This window comes from Indicator indicator, chromosome 6, assembly GCF_027791375.1.
Source record: "Indicator indicator isolate 239-I01 chromosome 6, UM_Iind_1.1, whole genome shotgun sequence".
NCBI lineage: Eukaryota > Metazoa > Chordata > Aves > Piciformes > Indicatoridae > Indicator > Indicator indicator.
Window position 1 is genome coordinate 2226617 of NC_072015.1, and position 18858 is coordinate 2245474.

Consider the following 18858-nt stretch of genomic DNA (forward strand, 5'->3'; position numbering starts at 1 on the left):
TGATACCCAGTGATAGGATGAGGGACTGTGCACACAAACTCAACCATGGCAAATTGCATCTCAACATGAGGAAAAAAAAACTTCTTTACTGTGAGGGTGACAGAGAAGGTTGTGGAAAGATTGTGAAGACTCCTCCTAGAGATCTTCAAACCCCATCTGGGTGTGTTCCTGTGTGACCTGCTCTAAGAAGTCCTACTTGGGAGGGGGGCTGGACTTGATCTCTGGAGGTCCCTTTTGCTGTCAGTATTTCAGGTATAAATGGCAGCTGAAAAGTACCACAAACAGACCTTAAAGCACTTTCTAATCTGTGTTATCTTGTTAAGATGCAGAGAGTAAAGCGGGAGAAATACTGACTGCAGGACAAACAAATTCTTCCTTTTTTCTTTTTGTTTCTGTTGTTTGGGGCAGTGTCACTGGCAAACTGCTGGTAGAAAGGGAGCTGGGAGTGCTGATGGCCAAGCAGCTGAAGAGGAGCCAGCAGTGTGCCCAGGGGGCCAAGAAAGCCAAAGGCATCCTGGCTGGGATCAGCAATGCTGTGTCCAGCAGGAGCAGGGAGGGGATTGTCCCCTGGCACTCAGCTCTGCTCAGGCCACACCTGCAGTGCTGTGTCCAGCTTTGGGCATCTCAATGCCAGAGAGATGTGGAGGTGCTGGAGCCAGGGCAGAGCAGGGCAAGGAAGATGGCAAGGGCCTGCAGAAGAAATGTGCTGGAGAGAGACTGAAGGAGCTGGGGATGGTTAGTGTGAAGCAGAGGAGGCTGAGGGAGACCTGCTGGCTGTCTCCAGCTCCCTGCAAGGAGGTTGTGGAGAGCTTGGTGCTGGTCGCTTCTCACAGCTCAGTCGTGACAGAACAAGAGGCAATGGCCTCAAGCTGTGACTGCATAGGTTCAGACTTGACAATAGGCAGAATTTTTTCCTAGCAAGAGTGGGATTGGAACGTTCTGTCCAGGGAGGTGGTGGAGTCCCCAAGCCTGGCTGTGTTTGCAGGTGGTTTGGCTGTGGTGCTTGGGGCTGTGGTTCAGGGGTGAGCCTTGCAGAGTAGGGTTCTGGGTTGGACTTGGTGACCCTGAGGCTCTGTTCCAACCTGAATGGTTCTGTGATGATTCAGTGATTTCTCTTCTCACTGTTCAAAGATCTTATAGTTTGTAATTTCAGTGTCTAGTCTTTGGCTATTTCTCCATATTTCTGATAGAGAGATGAAAACAGAATTCCCTCAGTGTGTGTCTGCTATGCCCTGCCAGCTATGCTTGAGAAGGTGCTTGTCAGCTGTGAGTTTCAACTGCTTGTAACTTTGGAAGGAGTTACCTGGTGGCTTGGCATTTTATGCAGACATTGTTAGCTCCTAGGCAAGTCTGATCAAAATTGTAATGAATTAAACCCCCTTTTTTGCTTGGATTTTCATTCTTTTGCCCACTTTAAAGCCTTTTCTCCTCTTGGGCTCCTACACACTATCATACATATAACCAATTGGTTGATTTTAGCCTCTGATAGACACAGTAGAGTTTCTGCATCTCAATTTTAGCCCCTGATGAGACATAATATTTTTGTTTTTACACGCAGAAATAGTAGATTTAAATGAGAGGATGGTTAGCATGCACTTTGTTGGCTGAATGGTCATAACAGAGGCAAAGAAATAAGGAATCACATCACAGTAGAGGGGGGAAACCACTGCATGTTGTAAAAGAATATTAAACAATAGAAGAGAAAAAATACTTTCCTGCTGCTGGGGTTATAATAACTACAAAGAGAATCATAGAATTGTCAGGCTTGGAAGGAACCTCAAGGATCATTCAGTTCCAACCGCCCTGCCATGGGCAGGGACACCTCACACCACAGCAGGTTGCTCACAGCCACATCCAGCCTGGCTGCAAAAACCTCCAGGGATGAGGCTTCCACCACCTCCCTGGGCAACCTCTGCCAGTCTCTCACCACCCTCGTGGGGAATATCTTTCTAATGTCGAATCTAAATCTCCCCTCCTCTAGCTTGGATCCATTCCCCCTGCTCCTATCCCTACCTGACACCCTCAAAAGTCCCTCCCCAGCTTTCTTGTAGCCCCCTTCAGATCCTGGAAGGCCTCAAGAATGTCTCCTGGAAGCCTTCTCTTCTCCAGCCTGCACAACCCCAACTCTCTCATTCTCTCTTCATAGGAGAGGAGCTCCAGCCCTCTGCTCATCCTCCAGCAGGTCCAGAGAAGGCTGACAATGCCCGTGGTAAATATTGCTCTGAGTAAGTGGGTGATCAATTAGGTGTGCAGAGACTGACCCATCCTGCTTGGTACAAGATGTGCAGAAGAGAAGTGGAATTTTGAAGGTAAGGAAGGCAAAATGGAAGACTTCTCTCTCTGACCTAAATCCTGGCTCCCATTTCTTTGCACCCATGCTCCCTCTTGTTAGCTTTAATGTCTACAGATTGCCAAAAGTAATGAGAGCTACGAAGTAATCACAACTCCATTTAAAACTTGGAGGAATAAGACAGACAAAGGGAAGTAACCTGAGCTTCCTGAATCCCAGAAACCTCTTCAAAAAAATCTTTGTCTCGCTGCATGAGCTCTTACCAGCAAAAAAAAAAAAAACAACAAACCTTCCTGAATGCCTAAGCAGCCTCTTCACCATTCAAAAGGGCAAGGTCTTGGCAGGGGGAGGCAGTACACTTCTTCTTTGTTGTTAAACAGAGCAGATCAATCAGCATTCAAAGAAGGGAGAGAAAAGGGAGAGAAAAGGCAGAGAAGTGCTTGTAGCCTGCAGCCAGATGTTAACCAAGAGGCTGCTCAGTGAGGGGGAAGAGGAAGTCAGGAATCCTCACAGGTTAAGAGAAGAGAGCTGAGCCTGGATGCATTCTGTGTTTGAGAAGAGAAACTTAAGAGGCTTTTTCCCAAGCTCTAAAGAAAGGAATGCTCTGGAAAAAAAAAAAAAAAGAAAAAAAGAAAAAAAAGAAAGAAAGAAAAAAGAAACTGTGAAGTGCTTAACTCAGTAGCCAGACCTTGGCATATGAATCTGAAGTGGAATTAAAGTAGTGACCTTTGTGAGGAAGTGGTTCTGGAGACGTTTTCCCTTTCTATGCTCTTTCTTATTTTAATGACACACTGTTCCAGAACTGTTGAAATGCCTCTGAAGTTATCTAATTCTTCCCACTTACTACACAGATTGTTTTGGTACTCTCTTGTGGTGGTTTGAGGCTGATACCTAGGAAATTTTCCACAGATCTCGAGTAGAAAGTAAATGAATTACCATTGGATGCAAAGGGAAAATAATGATAAGGACCTGGCTGAGGGGATTGAGAATATCCTCAACAAGTTTGCTGAGGATACAAAACTGGGGGTGGGTTTGGCTGACACCTGTCAGGCTGTGCTGCCATCCAATGAGATCTCAACAGGCTGAGAGATGGCTGCAGGCAAACCTCATGAAGTTCAATAAGGACAAGGTCAGGGTCCTGCAGCTGGGCAGGAATAACAACAGGCACCAGGACAGGTTAGAGGCTGGAAAGCAGCTCCACAGAGAAAGTCCTGGGAGTGCTGGTGGGCAGCAAGTTCTGCATGGCACAACAATGTGCTCTGGTGGCCAAGAGAGCCAATGGGATCCTGGGGTGCAGCAAGAGAAGTGTGGCCAGCAGGGCTGGGGAAGTTCTGCTCCCCCTCTGCTCTGCCCTGCTGAGACCACAGCTGCAATCCTGTGTCCAGTTTGAGGCTCCCCAGTTCAAGAGAGACAGAGACCTGCTGGAGAGAGTCCAAGGGAGAGCTAGGAGGAGGATTTGGGGACTTGAGCATCTCCTCTGTGAAGAGAGACTGAGAGCCCTGGGGATATTTAGTCTGGAAAGGAGAAGGCTGAGAGGGATCTGATCAATACATAAAAAGAGCTGAGGGGTGGGTGTCAGGAGGAGGGGGCCAGGCTCTTTTGGGTGGTTCACAGTAGTAAGCCAAGGAACAACAGGTACAAGCTTGACCACAGAAAATTTCAGCTCAACATGAGGAGAAACTTCTTTACAATGAGGGTGGCAGAGCCCTGGAACAGGCTGCCCAGAGAGGTTGTGGAGTCTCCTTCTCTGGAGACTTTCCAACTCCACCTGGATGCACTCCTCTGTGGACTACCCTGGGTGATGCTGCTCTGGCAGGGGGGTTGGACCTGATGATCTCTGGAGGTCCCTTCCAATCTCTAATGTAGTGTGAGACTCTGATCATTCCTTGTTTAAAACGTTTCTCACAAGTAGGTCATCCTGCTCACAAAGATACTTTTTGCCCCATGTGAACAGGTGGATCCTGTGTCTCTTTAGCAGTCCAGGTTCTTCTTGAACACCTCCAGGGATGGTGACTCCACCACCTCCCTGAGCAGCACATTCCATGGATAATTACTCTCTCTGTGAAGAACTTTCTCCTCACCTCCAGCCTAAACCTCCCCTGGTGCAGCTTGAGACTGTGTCCTCTTGTTCTGGTGCTGGCTGCCTGGGAGCAGAGCCCAACCCCCAGCAGGCTACAACCTCCCTTCAAGTAGTTGTAGAGAGCAATGAGGTCTGCCCTGAGCCTCCTCTTCTCCAGGCTAAACACCCCCAGCTCCCTCAGCCTCTCCTCAGAGGGCTGTGCTCCAGACCTCTCCCCAGCCTCATTGCCCTTAAAGTCTTCCTCCCTTCCTCTTCAGCCTGCCCTTGAATTCTCACTGGTACATCTACAAGTACTTCATATTTCACAAAGCTGAAGCTAGAAAGCAGACCTCTGTTCCAAAGGTGTATTCTAACAGATGCAGCTCTGACTGTCTTAACCTAGCTAGGCTCCAGCTGACTCCTTCTGTCATTTCTAATATCTGGCAAGACAAAGGGAACAGCCAAGTGACAGCAATGCCTGTGACAGTCAGTAGCCAGCAAACAGATGCCAGGTGAAACCTCTTTGCTGTCTTCTTAGAAACTTCTAGCTGTGAAAGGCATCTCCTGCCTAGGCTCTTGCAAATCATGGCAGCAGAGCCTGCTCAAGGTTAAAAGGTACATCTCTATGAGCCACAGTTTACTCTTGGCTTTGGCTGTGTACAAGAGGTAAATACCAGCTGCTGCAGCCTTCTGATGCTGCCCATGAACAGTGCAGCATGGCATGACAAGCAACAATAAAAGTTGCCTGCCAGCTCTGGTTTCATCCAGAGCAGAACCACCTTCCTATCACTGAGACACACAGCAGCTGTTTCCTGGGTCAATGTTCAGCTTCATGTTTCATTTTTGACAGTGGCCTAACTCTTCCCCACATCTAAGGGAAAGATTTGTTGTAGCTTGCTTGTTTCTTCTCTTCTGTTGGGTTGCTGCTTGGTGTTTGGATTGGTTTTAAATTCTTTTTTCCTTTTTTTTTTTTTTTAATTAGAAACAGCTTTTATAAAACTCTTCTAAAGCTAAACCTAGCACAGCCAAAGAAAGGACTAGTCAGGGCCTAGACTTATCTCTCATCAGGTCCTAGAATCACAGGACATAAGGGTTGGAAGGCACTTCAGAAGATCATGCAGTCCAACACCCTTGCCAGAGCAGGATCACCTAGAATAGGTCACACAGGAATGCATCCAGGTGGGTTTTGAATGTCTCCAGAGAAGGAGGCTCCACCACCCCTCTGGGCAGCCTGTTCTACTGTTTTTTCACCCTCTCAGGGAAAAAGTTTTCCCTTCTGTTCATATAGAACCTCCTTCGTCTGGCTTTCACCCCCTGCCTCTTGTCCTATCACTGCCCATCTCTAAGCAGAGCCTGGCTCCATTCTGCAGACACTGTGCCCTCTGTAGCACCATGAATGAGGTCACCCTCAGGCTCCTCCTCTCCAAGCTAAAGAGCCCTCAGCTCCCTCAACCTTTCCTCAGCAGGGAGATGTTCCACTCCCTTCAGCATCTTTGTATCTCTGTGCTGGACTTTTTCAAGCAGTTCCCTGAGGTGGTTCTTGAACTGAGTGGCTCAGAACTGGACACAATATTCCAGATGTGGCTTCACCAGTGCAGAGTAGATTGGGAGGAGAACCTCCCTCGACCTATTAAATAACCACAGCCCTTCTAATCCACCCCAGACTGCCATTGGCCTTCTTGGGCACATTGCTGGCTCATGGTCATCCTTCTATCCACCATGACCACCAGGTCCCTCTCCTCTGCACTGCTCTCCAGCAGGTCACTCCCCAATCTATACTGATCTATGGAGTTGTGCTTCCCTAGATGGAAGACTCTACACTTGCTCTTGTTGGATTTTGTTACATCTCTCCTTGCCCAACTCTCCAGCCTGTCCAGGTCCCACTGAATGGCAGCATAGATCAAGGTCAAGTCCATCACCTGAGGCACTACCCCTGCATCATCTAGTCTGGTGGTTTAGCATTTCTCTGAGGTCATAAAGATGAAGTCTTCTCATTTCAAGACTAAGCAGCCCCAGGACTCTCAGTCTTTCTTCATAGAGGAGATGCTCAAGTCCCCCCTAATCATCCTCAGGGCTCTCCCTTGGATTCTCTCCAGCTGATCCCTTCCACAGGGCAATTTTCCTCCATTTGTTGGTGGCCAATGTGACATGTTGACAGGTGGGTGATAGAGTTTGAATGTTTCCCATGGGTAAAACCCTTTTGAATCCTTCTAGCTCCCAAGGTCTTCTTAGGAGCAGCAGTGGAGCCTTCAAGCTGAGAGCTGCTCCCAGCTGGAAGACACAGATGCATGACACAAGTAGAGGAACTGTCATCTTGTTTCTCTCTGTGCTCAACTTAAACACCAGCAAAGACAGACCCCTTGAAATGCAGCAAAGGCTTTTGTGCATTAGAATCTCTTTTCTTCTACTTTAAACTGAAGATTTTTTTTTCTTTTCTACTTTACTGAGGCACTGCTGTAAGAAGACGACTAATTTAGCTTAGCAACTTCTGACTCTTTTCTGGAGGTTAACCTTTTGAAAAGAAAGCAGCTTGCCTGTCCTTGCTGAATTGTTATCCCATGAAGAATTCTATGTGGGAGGAGGGAATTTATTGAGAAAAATCTATTGCTGATATCCTCAGTGTCTGGTTGTCAGTTTTGCATTTCTCCTTCAGATACCATTTTACTCACAATCTCTACACTTCTTTCTCTGTTTTCCTGACCTCTAATATTTTATGGTGAAAATTTCTTTTTTTTTTTTTTTTTCTAATCTTTCACCTTCATGCTTTATTTTTCTACTTCTCAGTGACAGCTTGCCATTGCCACATCATGCAGTCATTTATTCTTTCAATATTCCATCCTGGAAGGCCTGTGGAGATGCACCCCTGGCAGTTACACATTTCCTGTACAGATAGAATCATAGAACTCTTAGGGTTGGAACACAGAGTCATGGAATCATGGAATCATAGAATCATAGAATTATAGAATCATAGAATCAGTCAGGGTTGGAAGGGACCTCAAGGATCATCCAGTTCCAACCCCCCTGCCATGGGCAGGGACACCTCACATCAGGTTGCTCAGAACCACATCCAGCCTGGCCTTAAAAAGCTCCAAGGGTGAGGTGGAAAGGGAGCCTAGGTGTAGATTAGTTATAGAGCAGGTTATCCAGTAGGTAACAACAAAGGTTATCTACCTCAGCTTCAGGAAGGCTTTTGACACAGGATCACAGGATTTGGGGGGTTGGAAGGGACCTCTGAACGTCATCAAGTCTACCCCCATGCCAGAGCAGGAGCAGAGAATCCAGCACAGGGCACACAGGAACACATCCAGACAGGGCTGGAAAGGCTCCAGACAAGGAGACTCCACAACCTCTCTGGACAGCCTGTTCCAGGGCTCTGGGACCCTCCCAGTGAAGAAGTTCCTCCTCATGTTGAGGTAGAACCTCCTGGGCTGCAGTTTATATCCATTACCCCTTGTCTATCCCAGGGTGCAACTGAGCAGAGCCTGGCCCCTCCCTCTTGACCCCCAGCCCTCAGATATTTATAAACATTTAAATCCCCTCTCAGTCTTCTCCAGACTAAACACCCCCAGGGCTCTCAGCCCTCATAGGGCTCCAGTCCCTTCAGCATCCTTGGAGCCCTCCCTTGGACTCTCTCCAGCAGCTCCCTGTCCCTCCTGACCTGGGCAGCCCAGAGCTGGATGCAATATTGCAGGGGAGGTGTGAGCAGGGCAGAGCAGAGGGGGAGGAGAAGCTCCCTGCCTCTGCTGGCCACACTCCTCTGAATGCCCCCCAGGACCCCCTTGGCCTTCTTGGCCCCCAGGGCACATTGCTGTGCCATGCAGAACTTGCTGCCCACCAGCACTCCCAGCTCCTTCTCCTTGGGGCTGCTCTCCACACCTGCCTCCTACGGAGTCATTGGGCAGACAACCTGCTGGCTGAGCACTGACTCCATGGCTGATCTCAGAGCTGTGGGTAGTGGGTTACAGTTAACCTGGAGACTTCTGACAAGTGGTAGAAGTCTGTGACAAATTGAATATTTCAAGGATCTAAACTGGGACCTGAGAAATGGAGTGTTTCAAGGACCTAAACTGGGACTTGACCTGTTTAACCTCCTTATCACTGGTCTGGAGGAGGTAATGGATTAGTTTGACCAAATTTGTAGGCAATAGTACTTTCCAGGGTGTGTTAAGATGCAGGAAATCAGAGCTGCCACCTGGAGGGACCTAGGCAGGTTGGAGGAATGGGACAGACAATCTTTATGAAATGCAACAGCAATAATTATCCTGCTGCCCATGCTGGAGGCACTAGTAGGACAAATACACAAGCTGGGGCTTGGCAGGTTAGGGACACTAGCAAAGGTCCTGGGGACTTTGACAGGCACAGGCTGAGTATAAATGAGCAGTGTGCCCTAACTGCAGAGATGGTCAGCAGCTCTCTGGGGTGAGGCTGGGCAAGGCTCTGGGCAACCTGATCTAGTTGAGGATGCAAGAAAGCTGGGGAGGGACTTTTTAGGGAGTCAGGAAAAGATAGGAGCAGGGTAAATGGAGCAAAAATAGAAGAGGGTAGATTCAGATTGGATGTTAGGAAGATGTTCTTCCCCATGAAGGTGGTGAGAGACTGGCAGAGGTTGCCCAGGGAGGTGGTGGAAGCCTCATCCCTGGAGGTTTTTGCAGCCAGGCTGGAGGTGGCTGTGAGCAACCTGCTGTGGTGTGAGGTGTCCCTGCCCATGGCAGGGGGGTTGGAACTGAATGATCCTTGAGTTCCCTTCCAACTCTAACAATTCTATGATTCTGTGCCCTTGCTTAAGTGTGGAGGGGTTGGACTAGATAACCTTTGGAGGTCCCTTCCAATCCAGACTATTCTACAGTTCATGGGGGTACAGCCAGGACATTGAGGTGAGGGAAGTGTTCCCCCCCCTGCTCAGCACTCATGAGATCCCACCTACTCCACTCATTTATTTTTGCCCCCCTGTAGTGTAAGAAAGAAAATGAGCAGTTGGAACAAGACCAGAAGACAGCCCAACTGGGCAGAAAGGTAGGACTTGTCCTGTAAGGAGAAGCTAAGAGAATGAGGCTTGTCCAGCCTGGAAAGAGGCTGCTTCAGGGAAAACCAGCACAGCCTGCCCCCACCTGAGAAGAGGGAAGCAAGGAGATGAAGCCAAACTCTTTTAGTGGTGTGTGGTAGGAGGATAAACCAATGAGTCTGGGTTGAAGCATGGGTTCCATTCAGCATAGAAGGAGAATTTTCTCACCCTGAGGACAGCCAAGCAGCAAAAGAGGCTGCCCAGAGACCACACAGTCTCCATCTTTTGATGTTTTCAAAAAGCCAGCTAGGTAAAGCCCTGAGCAACCTGATCTGACCTCTGGTTGCTTCTTGAGCAGGATGCTGGACAATGCATCTCCTCAGGACCCTCTCAACCTGAATTATTCTATGATTCCACTGAACTTTAGTGAACTGGAGCTGCTGAAAGGCATTTTCTGACCAGCAGACAGCAGCAGCAGAGGGGTGAGCACCATTTTGCTCTTCCTAAGGTTGTTTTGTGTTGGGGGTGGAGATGAATGCACTTTATTTGGCTGATCAAAAGAACTACTGAGAAGCTATTCTTTGACAAATAAGGGCATGAATAATGAATATTCTCAGGATGTTAAGTTGTGCTACAGCAGAGAGATCTGGCAGGCAGCTAACAAGGTATAATAACTAATGCTGCTGGCTTGCAGAGCACTGCAGATCAGGATGATCTGTGATTAAATGCAGGCACTCAGAGCACCTTTGCCTGGCAACTGATGAAATGCTCTCAATTACTTCATTAATAGCCAAAGAACTTGCTCTTTTTTTTAGTCTTCAAGCTTCAACTCAGATTTCATTGCAAGTCTTGTTGCATTTATGGATTCCTTTGGTCTCTGTAACTCTGTAAACCTCTGTAACAGGCAAACAAAACCCCACCTTTGGTACCTGCTTTCACTCTCACACAAGCACATGGTGTGGCTGAGGGATAACACACTCTGGGATTTGCAGTGCTTGCTGACTGCAAAGCTAAAAAGAGCAAAGGGAGGCAGTGTCTTGTCCCAGTTTGAGCTGGATGCCTCTAAAGAAAGGAACCACAAAGCAGACCTCCAGATCTTAGGTCACTCCAGATGGCAGCTCTGATTTCCTGCATCTTAACACATCCTGTTACAGTACTGCTGTCTATGAAGTTGGTCAAAGTATCCTCTACTACCAGGAGCAGAGAGGGGATTGTCCCCTGGGACTCAGCTCTGCGGAGGTCACACCTTGAGTATTGTGTCCAGTTTTGAGCACTTCAATCCAAGAGAGATGTGGAGGTGCTGGAGCCAATGCCACATCCAACCTTTCCTTAAAGACCTCCAGGGATGGTGACTCCACCACCTCCCTGGGCAGTCCATTCCTGTGTCTGATTCCCCTTTCCATCAGGAAGTGCTTCCTAACATCCAACCTAAACCACTCCTGAGGTCATGCATACGCACAATGAAGCTAACTAAACCTAACTGTCACAGGATTGTCAGGACTGGAAAGGACATCAAGGCTCATCCAGTTCCAACCCCTCTCCTATGGGAAGGGACAACTCACACCACAGCAGGTTGCTCAGAGCCACCTCCAGCCTGGCTGCAAAAACCTCCAGGGATGAGGCTTCCACCATCTCCCTGGGCAACCTCTGCCAGTCTCTCACCACCCTCACAGAAAAAAAAACTTCTTCCTAATGCCTACTTTAAATCTTCCCTCCTCTAGCTTGCATCCATTCCCCCTGGTCCTATCACTCCCTGACATCCTAAAAAGTCCCTTCCCAGCTTTCTTGTAGCCACCTTCAGACACTGGAAGGCCACAAGAAGGTCTCCTCAGAGCTTTCTCCTCTCCAGACTGAACAGCCCCAACTCTCTCAGTCTGTGCTCATAGCAGAGCAGCTCCAGACCTCTGCTCATCCTGGTGGCTCCAGCACCTCCAGATCCTTCCTGTAATACAGCTGGTAAAGAAAACATAAGCAGGTCTTGAGTTTTCTAGCAGTTGTAGCTAGGCTTTCATACATTGTGCTCCTACAATCCAGAATGCTTTGCTCTATCAGGTTGATTGAATGAAGAGTCATTAGCACAATGCAGTTAGCTAAACCTAACTATCAATTAATTAGTCATTTGATGGATCTTTCTTCTTTGGAGTTTTAGGTTGACAGATCTGGTTTTGAGATAAACTTTCTTTGGTTATACTTCCTTTGTTGACCTCTTCCTACAAACATCTTTTAATAATTTTTGAAATGCCATAGAAGCATTAAACAGTAGGAATTGGAAGGGACCCTACCCATGGCAGAGGGGTAGGAACTAGATGATCATTAAGGTCCCTTCCAACCCAAACTGTTCTATGTCCTTCAGAAATTGATTCCAATCCCCCCTGCCAAAGCAGTCTGCTACATTTTCTGGGGTTTATTTTTTTTTTTTTAACTTCTGTTCTTTTATCTAATCTAAAAAAAAAAAAAAAAAGACTGAATTATTTTCAGGTGTGGAATTAGCAGTGCCTTGTTTACTGCCTTACAGCTTGTGCAGCATTAATTACTCTTCAAGGCAGTATTCCACCTGCCCTAGAATTTGTTCAGTTACTGCAATGGTTTTTAGTATTTTTCTCTTTTCTCTTTTCTTTTCTCTTTTCTTTTCTCTTTCCTTTTCCCTTGCCTTGCCTTGCCTTGCCTTGCCTTGCCTTGCCTTGCCTTGCCTTGCCTTGCCTTGCCTTGCCTTGCCTTGCCTTGCCTTGCCTTGCCTTGCCTTGCCTTGCCTTGCCTTGCCTTGCCTTGCCTTGCCTTGCCTTGCCTTGCCTTGCCTTGCCTTGCCTTGCCTTGCCTTGCCTTGCCTTGCCTTGCCTTGCCTTGCCTTGCCTTGCCTTGCCTTGCCTTGCCTTGCCTTGCCTTGCCTTGCCTTGCCTTGCCTTGCCTTGCCTTGCCTTGCCTTGCCTTGCCTTGCCTTGCCTTGCCTTGCCTTGCCTTGCCTTGCCTTGCCTTGCCTTGCCTTGCCTTGCCTTGCCTTGCCTTGCCTTGCCTTGCCTTGCCTTGCCTTGCCTTGCCTTGCCTTGCCTTGCCTTGCCTTGCCTTGCCTTGCCTTGCCTTGCCTTGCCTTGCCTTGCCTTGCCTTGCCTTGCCTTGCCTTGCCTTGCCTTGCCTTGCCTTGCCTTGCCTTGCCTTGCCTTGCCTTGCCTTGCCTTGCCTTGCCTTGCCTTGCCTTGCCTTGCCTTGCCTTGCCTTGCCTTGCCTTGCCTTGCCTTGCCTTGCCTTGCCTTGCCTTGCCTTGCCTTGCCTTGCCTTGCCTTGCCTTGCCTTGCCTTGCCTTGCCTTGCCTTGCCTTGCCTTGCCTTGCCTTGCCTTGCCTTGCCTTGCCTTGCCTTGCCTTGCCTTGCCTTGCCTTGCCTTGCCTTGCCTTGCCTTGCCTTGCCTTGCCTTGCCTTGCCTTGCCTTGCCTTGCCTTGCCTTGCCTTGCCTTGCCTTGCCTTGCCTTGCCTTGCCTTGCCTTGCCTTGCCTTGCCTTGCCTTGCCTTGCCTTGCCTTGCCTTGCCTTGCCTTGCCTTGCCTTGCCTTGCCTTGCCTTGCCTTGCCTTGCCTTGCCTTGCCTTGCCTTGCCTTGCCTTGCCTTGCCTTGCCTTGCCTTGCCTTGCCTTGCCTTGCCTTGCCTTGCCTTGCCTTGCCTTGCCTTGCCTTGCCTTGCCTTGCCTTGCCTTGCCTTGCCTTGCCTTGCCTTGCCTTGCCTTGCCTTGCCTTGCCTTGCCTTGCCTTGCCTTGCCTTGCCTTGCCTTGCCTTGCCTTGCCTTGCCTTGCCTTGCCTTGCCTTGCCTTGCCTTGCCTTGCCTTGCCTTGCCTTGCCTTGCCTTGCCTTGCCTTGCCTTGCCTTGCCTTGCCTTGCCTTGCCTTGCCTTGCCTTGCCTTGCCTTGCCTTGCCTTGCCTTGCCTTGCCTTGCCTTGCCTTGCCTTGCCTTGCCTTGCCTTGCCTTGCCTTGCCTTGCCTTGCCTTGCCTTGCCTTGCCTTGCCTTGCCTTGCCTTGCCTTGCCTTGCCTTGCCTTGCCTTGCCTTGCCTTGCCTTGCCTTGCCTTGCCTTGCCTTGCCTTGCCTTGCCTTGCCTTGCCTTGCCTTGCCTTGCCTTGCCTTGCCTTGCCTTGCCTTGCCTTGCCTTGCCTTGCCTTGCCTTGCCTTGCCTTGCCTTGCCTTGCCTTGCCTTGCCTTGCCTTGCCTTGCCTTGCCTTGCCTTGCCTTGCCTTGCCTTGCCTTGCCTTGCCTTGCCTTGCCTTGCCTTGCCTTGCCTTGCCTTGCCTTGCCTTGCCTTGCCTTGCCTTGCCTTGCCTTGCCTTGCCTTGCCTTGCCTTGCCTTGCCTTGCCTTGCCTTGCCTTGCCTTGCCTTGCCTTGCCTTGCCTTGCCTTGCCTTGCCTTGCCTTGCCTTGCCTTGCCTTGCCTTGCCTTGCCTTGCCTTGCCTTGCCTTGCCTTGCCTTGCCTTGCCTTGCCTTGCCTTGCCTTGCCTTGCCTTGCCTTGCCTTGCCTTGCCTTGCCTTGCCTTGCCTTGCCTTGCCTTGCCTTGCCTTGCCTTGCCTTGCCTTGCCTTGCCTTGCCTTGCCTTGCCTTGCCTTGCCTTGCCTTGCCTTGCCTTGCCTTGCCTTGCCTTGCCTTGCCTTGCCTTGCCTTGCCTTGCCTTGCCTTGCCTTGCCTTGCCTTGCCTTGCCTTGCCTTGCCTTGCCTTGCCTTGCCTTGCCTTGCCTTGCCTTGCCTTGCCTTGCCTTGCCTTGCCTTGCCTTGCCTTGCCTTGCCTTGCCTTGCCTTGCCTTGCCTTGCCTTGCCTTGCCTTGCCTTGCCTTGCCTTGCCTTGCCTTGCCTTGCCTTGCCTTGCCTTGCCTTGCCTTGCCTTGCCTTGCCTTGCCTTGCCTTGCCTTGCCTTGCCTTGCTTCCTTGCCTTGCCTTGCCTTGCCTTGCCTTGCCTTGCCTTGCCGTTTCCCTTCCCTTGCCTTGCCTTGCCGTTTCCCTTCCCTTGCCTTGCCTTGCCTTGCCTTGCCGTTTCCCTTCCCTTGCCTTGCCTTGCCGTTTCCCTTCCCTTGCCTTGCCTTGCCGTTTCCCTTCCCTTGCCTTGCCTTGCCGTTTCCCTTCCCTTGCCTTGCCTTGCCGTTTCCCTTCCCTTGCCTTGCCTTGCCGTTTCCCTTCCCTTGCCTTGCCTTGCCGTTTCCCTTCCCTTGCCTTGCCTTGCCGTTCCCTTCCCTTGCCTTGCCGTTTCCCTTCCCTTGCCTTGCCTTGCCGTTCCCTTCCCTTGCCTTGCCTTGCCTTGCCTTGCCGTTTCCCTTCCCTTGCCTTGCCGTTTCCCTTCCCTTCCCTTCCCTTCCCTTCCCTCTTCTCCTTCTCCTTCTCCTTTATTTTATTTTATTTTAAAAGTATTTTTATTTCTAAATGAAATCAAGGGAAGTTCTCCTCCACATCTCCTCTGCGCTGGTGAGACCACACCAGTTCTGGGCTCCTCAGTTCAAGAGGGACAGGGATCTGCTGGATACAGTCCAAAGGGTGGCTACAAGGATGCTGAAGGGACTGCATCACTGCCTGGGGAGGAGAGGCTGAGAGCCCTGGGAGTTGTTAGTTTGGAGAAGAGAAGACTGAGAGGGGATTTAATAAATGTTTCTAAATATCTGAGGGCTGGGGGTCAAGAGGGAGCTGCTCAGTTGTGCACTGTGATAGGACAAGGGGCAATGGATCTAAACTACAGCACAGGAGGTTCCACCTCAACAGGAGGAGGAACTTCTTTCCTCTGAGGGTGTCAGAGGCCTGGAGCAGGCTGCCCAGAGAGGTTGTGGAGTCTCCTTCTCTGGAGCCTTTCCAGCCCTGTCTGGATGTGTTCCTGTGTGCCCTGTGCTGGATTCTGTGGTGCTGCTCTGTCAGGGGGGTTGGACTTGATGAACTTCAGAGGTCTTTTCCAAGCCCTAAGATCCTGTGAAATCTGAATGAAGTTGGAGATAGATCACGGATATTTTAGTGCAGCTGAGTTTCAGCTTGCTGTAAGCTGGCAGTCAATGCACTCAGCCCCTTCCTCAGACAGCACACACATTTTCTAGGCTGCCAGAGAGAGGAACTGGCAAAATGTTCAGCACTGGCTTTAACACTTCAGGGAAGCATTGCATGACTAATGAGAATAGGAGAACAGTGCTAAAAGTAGAGATTAGCACCAAGGGAGAGAGAAAGGAGCTGTTCCTTGGCAACAGTGACAGGATCAGGGGGATGCTACCTGGAATTTCTGCAGAGGAAATTTTCTAGGTGAGCTTTCAGCTGTCTGTTGAGGGTGAAATAGGTTTTGTTTATGTTTTGTAGCTGAGTTATTGGCAAGATCAGCATTCTTTGCAGCTTTAATTTTTTCACAGTGGTAAAGCAGGAAAATATATGGGTTTGTAGGAGTAGCATTTATCAAAAGAGGAACAATAGTATGGACACAACTCCCTCAAAAGAAAAGAACCTCATTTTACTGAGAAGTGGCTGAATGTTTTCAGATTAAAAAATGATATTTATTGTCTTACTACTTCCTATAGTATATGACCAGATTTTAAATGGTGAAGATTCATATTTAGTATAAAAGAAGACTGGATTTATTGCTGCTATTTCAAAAAAAAAAAAAAAAAAAAAAAAAAAAAAAAACCTTGAGTGGTGAACTAATAGGATTAAAATATTATACCTTCAGAATGCCAGTCCAGCACTGGGAAGTTCATTGAACACATTTAGTCTCCCAAAGACCACAGAGAAGGCTACAGAACCTGGATTAAATACTGCCAGGAAAAGAAAAAAAAACAACTCAGAACAAAACCAATCATGAGAGGTCTGATGAATATGGATGGAATGTAAGGTTGGTTTCTTTTCCCAAAATTCTAGCTTTCAGAAAAGAATATACTGAAGTTTAATTTGCCTTAAAACATCTGAGTGGCTAAGAACAGTTATTTTAGAGAGGAAAATAAAAGTAAGATATTTAGCAACTCATTGTTTTTTGTAGAATCAGAATAGTCTGGGTGGGAAGGGACCTCCAAATGTCATCTGGTGAAACCCCCTCTGCACTCAGCTGGGACATCCCCAACCAGATCAGGTTGCCCACAGCCCTGTCCAGCCTCACCTTGAACACCTCCAGGGATGGAGCCTCAACCACTTCCCTGGGCAACCTGTTGCAGTGTTCCACCACCCTCAAGGTAAAGAACTTGTTCCTCACATCTAATCTCAATCTACTCTTCTCTAGTTTGAAGCCATTGTCCCTGGTCCTGTCCCTGCAGGCCTTTGCAAACAGTCTCTCTCCATCCTTCTTGTAGTCTCCTTCAGGTCCTGGCAGGCTGCTCTGGGTCTCCCTGGAGCCTTCTCTTCTCCAGGCTGAACACCCTCAGCTCCCTCAGCCTGTCCTCAGAGCAGAGCTGCTCCATCCCCCTCAGCATTTTTGTGTCCCTCCTCTGGACTTGCTCTATCAGCTCCATGTCCTTCCTGTATTGAGGAGGGCCCCAGAAAGAATCTGAGACATCTGAGCACTCCTTCAAATTCTTAAGCATTCCTATGGTGACAGGACTGAAAAAAAACAAAGAAAACTTTTCAGAAATATCAAGAAGGAGATCCTTCCAAAACTGCTGTTAAATAACCCCCAAACTCTTTTTATACAGTGCAGCATAAAGAAGCCTCTTGAGTTATCACATCTACAGAGAAGCATCTAGAAATGGGTGAAGAAGAACCAAAATTAGTTTATGTTGTCATTCCAGCTCTGAAAATTGATTCAATTGATTCAAATTGCAACTGGTTCCATACTAATTTGATCTACATTTCCCTGCAAGTAGTGTGAATTGAATCAATCTCTCCAGATAACAATCCTGCCTTAAAAAAAAAAAAAAAAAAAAAAAAAAAAAAAAAAAAAAAGATCAGTTTCACCTGCTGAGGTCATTAATGAGGTGAACCTCATCACTATTCATTAGGTGTGATTCACCATATTCCATGAGAACTCTTCTGTTAAATGGGTGATTAGGCTACAGCAGAAGCTATCACCTGTGCAAGAATCATTAGGATTCATTTCCTTTTTGAGCTCTTTGTTATGCCTTCTGTCCACTAATAGATCTGTGAGGCTGCCCTCCTTGTTACCTCCTTCTCCATTGTACAGTGTATAATGCATGATGAAAGGAGCACTCTCCCAAGCCACTGAAAAGATTCTCTCCTCCTGAGCCAAGAATATAAAATACCCCAACAAAGCAAACAACCAAACACCAAACTCCTCCCAGTACTTCCAAAACTGAAACAGCCTTTGTTCAACTGCCACAAACATAATCTATAAGTAGAGGTCATTCTCCCCCTCTGCTCTGCTCTGCTCTGCTCTGCTCTGCTCTGGTGAGACCCCACCTGGAGTGCTGCATCCAGTTCTGCAGCCTCTGTTACAAGAAGGATCTGGAGGTGCTGGAAGGTGTCCAGAGCAGGACCACAAGGATGAGTAGAGGGCTGGAGCTGCTCTGCTGTGAGGACAGACTGAGAGAGACAGACTGAGGTTGTGCAGTCTGGAGAATAGAAGGCTCCCAGGAGATCTTCTTGTGACCTTCCAGTGTCTGAAGGGAGCTACAAGAAAGCTGGGGAGGGACTTAGTAGGATGTCAGGGAGTGATAGGACCAGGGGGGATGGAACAAAACCAGAAATGGGTAGATTCAGATTGGATGTTAGGAGAAGTTTTTCCCCATGAGGGTGGTGAGAGACCAGAACAGGTTGCCCAGGGAGGTGGTGGAAGCCTCATCCCTGGAGGGTTTTTGCAGCCAGGCTGGATGTGGCTGTGGGCAACCTGCTGTGGTGTGAGGTGTCCCTGCCCATGGCAGGGGGTTGGAACTGGTTGAACCCTGAGGACCCTTCCAACCTTGACAATTCTATGATTCTAGTCACAGCTCAGAGAATCATAGAATGCATTGGGTTGGAGGGGACCCTTGAAGATCATCTTGTCCAGCTCTGCTTCAGTAAGCAGGGACATCTCCAACTTGTTCAGGTTGCTCAGCACTCTATCATGTCTGACCTTGAATGCTGCCAGGGATGGGGCCTCCACTACCTCTCTGGGCAACCTGTTCCACTATTTCACAACTAGCATTGTAAGGAACTTCCTCCTAATGTCCAACCTAAACGTTCCCTGCTCCAGTTTCAAGCCATTGCCTCTCATCCTATCACCAAAACGTCTTCTAAACAGTCCCTTCCCAGCCTTCTGATAATGAAATGCTGCTGTAAGGTCTCTCCTAAGCCTTTTTTTCCCCTCCAGTCTGAACAACCCCAAGTCTCTCAGCCTGTCTTTGTAGGAGAGGTTCTCTAGCCCTGTGATCATCTTTATGGCCTTCTCTGGACCCACTCCAAGGGACCCATATCCTACTGTTGGGAACTTCAGAGCTGGGCACAGTACTCCAGGTGAGGTCTCAGCAGAGCAGAATAGAGTATCAGAATCACCTCTCTTGACCTGTTGGCCAAGCTTCTTTGGATGAAGCCCAGGATATTGTTAATCTTCTGGGCTGCAAGTGAATGTTTTTAGCTCCTGCCCAGCTTCCA